Genomic DNA, 8,712 nt, shown 5'->3' on the forward strand with positions numbered 1-8,712 from the left:
GACAGCACAAGATTTCATAAAAAGGCCTGGGAGTCCTAGGCAGCTGTGAATTTCCCTGCTCAGTTCACAGTTACAAGGAAACATCTCCCAGGAAAAGCTTTCTATGGAGCTACAAGGGCAGTAATCCTAGAACGAATCCTGTCAGATGTGACTGTGTTAGCACCATGAATTTGTAACCCAGACTGGATTAGGCAAGTTAGCTACTAGCACGGGGTCACACCTCACACTTCAAGCTGGTCCTGGAGGTGAAAGTCTGAAATCTTCTGCTTAGGGTCCTCTACCAGGCAGAAGAGGCAGCACTACTTCTACTGAGTATCCCCAGTTACAAAATCCTGTCTTCAGTGTTTATAAAACTTTTCCAGACTATCCATTTTGGTTCATGTTTTCCAGGTGTTTGCCTTTTTGTTTTTTTAAGTGCCTTCTTCACAGTTTCAAATAATAAGATGAGAAAGGGAAAAAACAAACAAACAAACAAGCCAAAACAAACAAAATCTCCAAAAGAACACAAAAAAACCCCACTCAAACCAAACCAACCCAAACCACCCCCCCTCCCCCCAAAACACCAAGTGAAAACATTTTAATGGGGGCTGTGAAGCTGCCATGCTATCAAAGTATCAAAGAGGGATTAAAGTTTGGCTGGAAACAGCAAAGACCTCCACTTCAGAAAGAGTTTTTCTCCCATTCAAATTCCTACAGATCTGAATTATAGCCCCCCCTCATCCAAAATATGTTGAATCTGACCCTGCACAGTGGTTTTGTGGCTGTATATCCAAGATTTTATAATTTGTAGCAGTAGATAAGTTGATAGCCAGCCCTGTCGAAGACACTTGTCTATTCCTCTTCCTCTTGCCACTGTTCTATTAAGAGATGCTATTACTTTCCAGTTAACAAATACATTCAGAGATGCATTAACATCTTCAAATCATTTTATAAACTACACCAGCCATTGTGGCTGTGCCTTAGACACATTATATTTGCTGCTTCAATCTTTTGCTCTTATTATTGTTTGCCAGGAAATTGTGTATAAATGCTGGTCATGACATATATGTTCCAAAAAAAAAAGCTATGAGACATTTGGATATTTTCTAAAAAGCTAAAGAAGTGAATTCTGATTTCACATGCTCCACTGTAAATTAGGAGAAACTCCATCGTTACTTCAATGCCAAAAGTTGCATGGAACCACCATCCAATTCTAAACATCTCTAACTCTTCTAAAGGGAAAAGCTGAGGAAATATCAAACTGCTGGAAATGCACAGCAGATTTTCTTATGTATTTTGATAGCAACCTTTGGGATTAGAAGCACTGAAGTATCAAACATTGAAATACTTTCTTTGCCTCCTTTGCATCTTCTGATCAGCTCTCATCTATGGATTGTGAAATCTCATGGAGGCATTGTAATTAACATGCTTCCTTCCTTTCTGGAACCATGCTGACTTTTTAAAGGGAAGTGAAAGACATTCTTCCACTTACAATCGAATGTAAATTGTATAATTTATTAATTATTTCAGTAGCACTTGATATTTATTTTAATTAATCTGTAAGTCAGACATTAACACTGGGGAGTAACAGCAGGACATCAGAAGCAGCAAAAGGCTTTTTCTTTTGCTTGAGTGCATTTTTGATGAAAAAAAAGATAGTGCACTTTTTTAAAAGAAAAAATATAAAAAATAAAGTTTGATGAAATTAGACCATGTACAATGGATGTTTCCAAACAAAAGAAAAAGCTTCTGAATGGGATACCTGTATGGGCAGACCAAGAAACAAAAGCCATCAGCTCCACTTCACCTCAGCCTTCCCTGTGGAGCTGTGCAGGGCATCCAGGATCAGCAGTCTGAACCTGTGACAGGATTAGGAAGTTTGGTTAAACCCTTGCTTCCTCAGGCTGGGGTTGGAGGTTAAAAGCTCTCCACAGCACCCAGCAGAGTTCCTGGGCTCTGTGTCCTGACCAGGCAAAACTCTTTCCCCTTGTCCTCTCTATAACCAGGGGATAAACCACACACGTATACCAGAAATGTTCAGTTTTGAAGCTGATCCCGAATTAAGAGAGCTCAAGGATTGTATCAGAGCTCTAAAACACCTCCCTGGCACATGAGAATTCCTGCTGGAAATAAACCAGCAACGCTTCCCATGCCCTGTAGGGTTGGTGGGAAGAGCAGATGATGACAAAGGGACCTCCTCTCTCCATCTCATGCAAGCCACAGCAACAAGCTCTTGTCTCTCCCAGGAATGTGTAGCTGAACCACAGACCAATCTTTCCATGACACTCATAACTTGAAGTGGCAATAGGAATGCACAATAGTTTTTTTTTGTTCAGTTTTGGCTTTGTTTGTTTTTAAATTACTAAGCATTTTTCCTAGTCAAGCTGGGCTTCAGCAGTGTGACATTCCACTGAATCTTTTATTGCAATAGAAAAATGGGAATTACTTTGGACCCTTAAAACACTGAGTACAAGATGTTTAATTTTTAACTTCATTTTTAGCTAAGCATTATTCCTTGCTAAACTGCTATAGGATTTACATGAACACAGCCAGTAGTAGCTGCTTTATTTGTCTGCATTTAGCCTCTACAGATACCAGACATATATCAACATAAATGTGATTTCTGAGAAAACACAGGCCCTCTTTCCTTAAAAAAAAAAAATCAGAATCAGATTAAAATAGTAGAGATACCTGCCTAAAAATAGTGTGGGTTACAATGTTTTGTTTTTTCTAAGATGATAATAAATCTGCTCAAAAATTTTGGCTGTTCGTGCCCCCAAATAAATCATTTGGTGTGTCATTTTTCTTCATCCAATTGCAGCTGGCATAGAAAGGAAAAGAGAAAAAGAAAAGCAATTTTGGCATGACTTTTGTGTCAGGGTCATTCAGGAACACATTTGGTCCATAAAGTGGACAGGATTAGCTCTGTGCTGGCTTGGAACTTCAGTTCACAGGAAGGGTCCACCACAATCAGCACATCAGTTCCTTGTCCTCCTGACACCACTTCCTTCCCTGTGCCCACACACTGTCATGCCCAGCTCTGGAAGCAAGGCAGACACTGAGTTTTTATCCTGCTTTACTTAGAATTGCATCAGGCAATTACCCTCTGGAAGAAATTTCTTCTACTCTATGCTTCCAAGCTGTAAAAAAATCCCAGAAAAAATAAAGACCCACAACTTACAGCACTGGCAATCTCAAGATTGTTTCACTTCAGAAAAAATTTTGTCATTCCACCTATTTTAACTGATTTAAATTGGCACTTAACAAGATACCTGCTGGGTTTTAGGCAGGAATTACTTCTCAGCATTTTACACAGCTTCAGATACTAAATATTTTTGCAACTCACACAGGTCCACCCTCCAAAAACCCCTCTCCACCAAAGGAACACATAATCCAAGAATAAATACTTTAACGTGGTGTAAAAAAAAGATGAGAAAATCTCCATGCTAAAGTATTCAGAGACATGTGCTCAAACTCCATAGAGGTTGCTCTGCAAATCCCACCCCTTCTTTTTCTAATCAATGCACGGAGAAACACAGGGGGGAAAGCAGCTGCTGTTCACAGGCAGACAGTACAAGTGCCACTTTCAAGGTCACAGTCCAGATAAGAAGTCACAGAGCAGAAACAACATCACTTTCCTTTTCAGAATTGTTTTCTGAATCTGTCTGGCCACCCTGAGTTCATGCCATCATTTCCCTTTTTTTATATGCCTTGCTGCTTTGCACATTTCAGTGAACCTTCACACTCAATATCAAGTACAGACAATATAATGGGAATTAAAGCTCTTTGAAAGCCTATGCCACAAATTCAGTTAGCAGTATCAAGAATCCAGTAATTAGCAGCAAGTCCAAAAAACATAATAGGATTACTTGGGGGTTTAGTGATGAATCAAGTCCTACCCAAATACCTTCTTTTTCGGTTTTCTCCTCCTCCAGAAGTGAGACTGCTTTTTGATATAATGTCCAGAATGACACTTTTTGTTAGTCTTTGAAACACCTACTTCAAAGTCCATGAGCATTGTATCAAGTATCATGAACAGCCAGGGAATTTTGTTTCAGTGTCTACAGTTTAAAATACACAAAGCTAATCTTTATTAACAGAATATAAATTACTTGTATTTGTTGCCACTTCCATTCAGGACACATTCTCTATGCAGAAGCATGGGGAACAGGGGGGAAAAAAATTCAATATTCTGCCACTATACAAAAGCCAGAAAGTGTTCCAACCCAGAAATTATGACTCCCAAACTTAAAAGTAGTCAGTTCCAGGCACAAAACTACAGAGCCACCCACCAAACTGGAGTCAATCCCAGGAGAATTGGTGAGCTACAGTGTGAGAGAAGCAAGTTTTAGATAACTGCTCCAGGAATTAACTCAAACCAAACCACATCTAGCAGAGGCCTGTTCTGAGCTATGAGAAAGCCCACAGCCAGGTATTTATCTACCCTGTGAGTAAATTGCCACTATTAGGTTTAGAGAAGTCAGCTTTTCCACCTCCTTTTTGCTCTGGCTTCAGCAAAACTGTTTCAGGGCTCTTTACTGCCTAGACCACGTTAAGAAGTTGGTTATGTATGAACCATATCACCACAGAATGCCCTTACCAGGTCTAGGAATTTCCCAGGGGGGCAGGTGGAATACACACAGCTGTTTGGTACACAGAAAAGTCAGTCATCTTCTGCTAGAAGTCTCCTTGTGACTTTGATGCACTCAAGAAAAGTTCAGCTCTTTGGCTGGAAAGAATTCATAAAGCTCTGCAGCATTAGCACACTAGAAGGGGCAAAAAGCTTTGATGTAATTATTACCAGTAGGTGGTATGCATTAACTATTATTTTCAAGCCAGCAGGTTATTCAGCAGCTTTAGAAACAATAAAACCCTCAAGACTTGAAAGGAAAAAAATAAAATATTTTAAAAAATCATTAACCAATCTCACGCATTCATGATAAATTGCAATTATAAGCACGCATCCATGCTGGGAATAATTAGCAACATACCTCAACATTATTGAATGTCAATGAAGTCAAGAATACTCTTCATAAAAGAACAATACAGAGGAGGTGGCCAAGTTGTATTTATAAGGAGGCAGGAGCAATTTTGTTAATTGCAGGAAAAAATGCCAGCTGTAAACAGAATAGGCTCTCAGTTTGTAGCATTTCTTCAAAACCAGGAACCAAACAGACTGAAGGGCAAAAAATTTTTGCCAAAGTTTAAGAGAGGATAGGGTGCTTGCTGACCAGGTTTTTTAAAATACTTCTTGATAATAAGGTATTGTTAACCCAAATTAGATCTCTGGTGTGTATTTTGAGTTCTGTCATCCACAGGATTCTCCCAAGACTGTGAAGTGTACATCTAAGGGAATCATTAACTTAACTTAAAATGCACTTCTGAGAAGCAGTGACACGAATACAAAATGTACATCTCAATGCAATATGGGCAGATAAACAAGGGAGCCTGCTCAGTTCCTGCTCAGTCCAGCAACTCCTCTAGTTTTGGACAGTTGTTCTTTTAGTAACACCAAATTCAAGTTTCATTTCTTAAGCATGCATTTGTAAATAAAACCATTTCTTACCAAAGCTGTCTGTGACAGTGTCTCAGTAATGGTTTAGGCTGGGTTTCTTTTTCTTTCATAACAATATTCTGTTGTCTGTATTTAATGAGAATGGCAGAAGAATTATTCTTTAAACAAGACTGCAAGAACTTGAAGCAAACAAAAATCCATACAAATATGTAAACCCCAGATATGCAGCACCTTGACTCTAAATTAATTGCCTCAGACTAAACTGAGTAGGAGCCAGAGATTGCAGACCTCTTAATATCTAAGTTTGTGCTGCTATAACTTGGCTGGCAAATGTAGAATTTATGAGAAACTAGAGGAGTTCCTAGCTATATGGAAATTCCTACCTGAAAATATTTTTAATGAAGTAGAGAAGGCAAAAGATTTTTCTGGTATGCCTGGAGAGAAGCAGGATGGTGGCTTAGCATCACAACAAGATCATAAAATACTTTGTAGTCCATTAGTAACTAAGGAATATGTTAAACAACACCTACAAAGAATAAACACAATATTAATATTCTTGGATAACTCACAGAGAATACTTGAAATACATTTGCAGGTTATTTCTCTGGCCTAACCTGTATCCAAATATAATACAATTTATGCCTCATTGCAACCTTCCAGTACTTAAATGGGATTTATAAGAAAGATGGGGACAGATTTTTTCAGTAGGACAACCGGTGGTTCTAAAGTAAAAGGGGGTAGATTTAGATTGAATACAAGGAAGAAATTTTTTACAATGAGGGTGCAGAAACATTGGAACAGGTTTTCCAGAGAGGCTGTAGATGACCCATCTCTGGAAATATTCAAGGTCAGATTGGAGAAGGTTCTGAACAGTCTAATCTAGTAAAAGGTGCCCCTGCTCATTGCAGGGGGGCTGGACTAGAGGATCTTTAAAGGTCCCTTTCAACCCAACCAATTCTATCATTTAAACTGAATATTCTTTACTTCCATATTACATTTGAATTTGTACCTCAGGTTATTCTGATCAATACTCTTTAAAAATAATAGTATTCTTAAATAAAAATATTCTTATTTTTCAAGCTATTTTAAAGACATAGAAACTTTGTAGAAGAACTTTGAATAGCTAGATTGTGCTCAGAAGAAACACAAATGGAAAAAAACCCCTCTTTTACTAAAAGACTCGAAGTCTTTTTAGATCCTCATCATGCTGCAACACGCCATGCAAACACTTTCACAGACAGAAGTTACCGTGGACTAAGCTGACCTTTAACAAAGGCTTTGTTTACAAGAACAGCAGGCAGCACGGCCCCATTAGGAAAGGCTTTGCAGGGCGCCTAATGCCCTCCCATGAGAGGGCTGCGGGAGGGGAGGAGGTGAGGGAAGGGATATTTCATCCCAGCCGCGTCCCTCTTGCCAGCCCCAGCTGTGTCTCCGCAGCTGGAGCGCATTAGTCCCGCTCCCACAGCCGGGACGTGAAGGAATCTGCCGGCTCCAGGACCCTCTCCGAGGTGGGGGGAATATGGGGGCTTGGGGAGGGTGAAAAAGGATCACCAAACCTGCTCCAACACGCACTTGGGTTCAGCACTGACATGCTAATGTGGATGGTCCCAAAATGCTCCCAGGAATCGACCACTGGGAGCTGAACTCAGTCAGGTTCAGAGTGGAGTGAATGCATAATTGTTGCTATTTAACTCTAAGGGTGATTTGTTTATTTGAGCCAGCTAATCACATAAATTCTCGAGAGCTCCGTTTCTGGCCATCTCCAAATCAAGGCAGAAAGCCTTTTTGGGAGACAGGAAGAGCTTTGTTTGCCTAGGCTGAGGTTAACAGGAGTTGGGGAACTACTGGGGCAGGTAAGCAGTGTCAATTTGAGGGGACTATGGCACAAGATATAGATAGATATAGATATAGATAGATATAGATGATATTGATATAGATATAGATAGATATAGATATAAATATAGATAGATAGATATAGATGAGACTGTGCAAACCAAAGGACCCTTTCTGATTTGGAATGCCCTGAAATTATGAAAGCTCTCGCAGAACTGATACTGAACAACTGCAAATGAAGAAATGGAGGCCACTTCAACACCACAGAGAATAAGATGAAAAATATCAATTGACTTTGGGCAAGTTGTGTTTTATACATTTTTCTAGTAAGAGAGTGGGACACTTCCTACTGATTTATAAAATGTTTGTTTCTATAACAAGTCTTTGTAGAGTTATTTTCATACACATCTTCTGAAATTCTAGTATATGAACGGTATTTGGAAGTTTGGAAGGTAGACAAGACTCAAAAGAAGGTGTAAAATACAAATTGGGTAAACTCATTTGTTTACAGTATCAAAAGAGCATATTACTGTTACGATGCACAAATTGGGAATAAATAAGCACCATTTACATGCATTTCTGTCTAACGTGAGCAACACCACAATCAGAAATCCAAGCTCTGTGCCTTTATGTTTTACAAGAAAGGAAGTGATATGATATTCATGGAAAAGAAAAATAAGACTGACATCTTAGGTGTAATTCTCTTCCTTAGAAGAAACTTGAGAGTGTCTGTCTTCACTCCTAAACTATGATGATACTTCAGCTTTACTAATGTCATGCCCCTGCTGATAAACAAATGATTTTAGCAGGAAGCTCATGAGACCATATTGTCCTCACTGTACCTATTCAGAAAAACTTAGAGGCAAACACAGTTGGATTAACAGCAGACATAAGGGGATGAGTCATTATGAACTGCTAAAACAAGGCCTTTTGCAGAATAACTTCAAACATAAAGTGTTCTGATTATGTAAAAGAGTGCCTCATGGCTTGTGCACTTCTGTCAGAGCATACAGGGCACGCATCAATTTTGTACAACACATCTCACAGCTGATGTCTTCGCTTACGACTAATGACACGTTATTTTTCTTTGATAAAGTGTGCGTCAATAAGCACCTTCTGCTTTGGGGCTGCCCCTAAATCATGAGCTGTTTCCTGAAGGATTAGGGAGTTTTTTTGCTGAAAAGAGTAACCCTTGGATTTTCTACTACTGCAGGGGCATAGAGACAGAGCTAAGGTTCATATGTCACTAACTTGAGTACTTCCATACATTTCAGTGGGTTGGTTTGTTTGTCTTCCCCAATGGGGGATGGGAGAGGATTTTGTTTTCGCTGCTGGGTTTTGGTTTTTGTTTTTTTTAAAGACTTGGACATTTCCAGAAAAGAAAT

The 8,712-nt window shown here is 39.3% G+C and overlaps 1 long non-coding RNA gene across 1 annotated transcript; it reads right to left on the bottom strand.

Moving 5' to 3' along the window:
- Positions 1-1,103: 1,103 nt before the first annotated feature.
- On the bottom strand, positions 1,104-6,845 carry LOC138104358 (uncharacterized). The gene is made up of 6 exons (XR_011148032.1): positions 6,759-6,845; positions 5,878-6,020; positions 5,546-5,620; positions 4,971-5,096; positions 4,580-4,745; positions 1,104-1,838 (listed from the first exon to the last, which is right to left on the bottom strand). It is a non-coding gene; the product is annotated as an uncharacterized lncRNA (long non-coding RNA).
- Positions 6,846-8,712: the final 1,867 nt, after the last annotated feature.

This window comes from Aphelocoma coerulescens, chromosome 1A (genome assembly GCF_041296385.1).
Source record: "Aphelocoma coerulescens isolate FSJ_1873_10779 chromosome 1A, UR_Acoe_1.0, whole genome shotgun sequence".
NCBI classification, from domain to species: domain Eukaryota; kingdom Metazoa; phylum Chordata; class Aves; order Passeriformes; family Corvidae; genus Aphelocoma; species Aphelocoma coerulescens.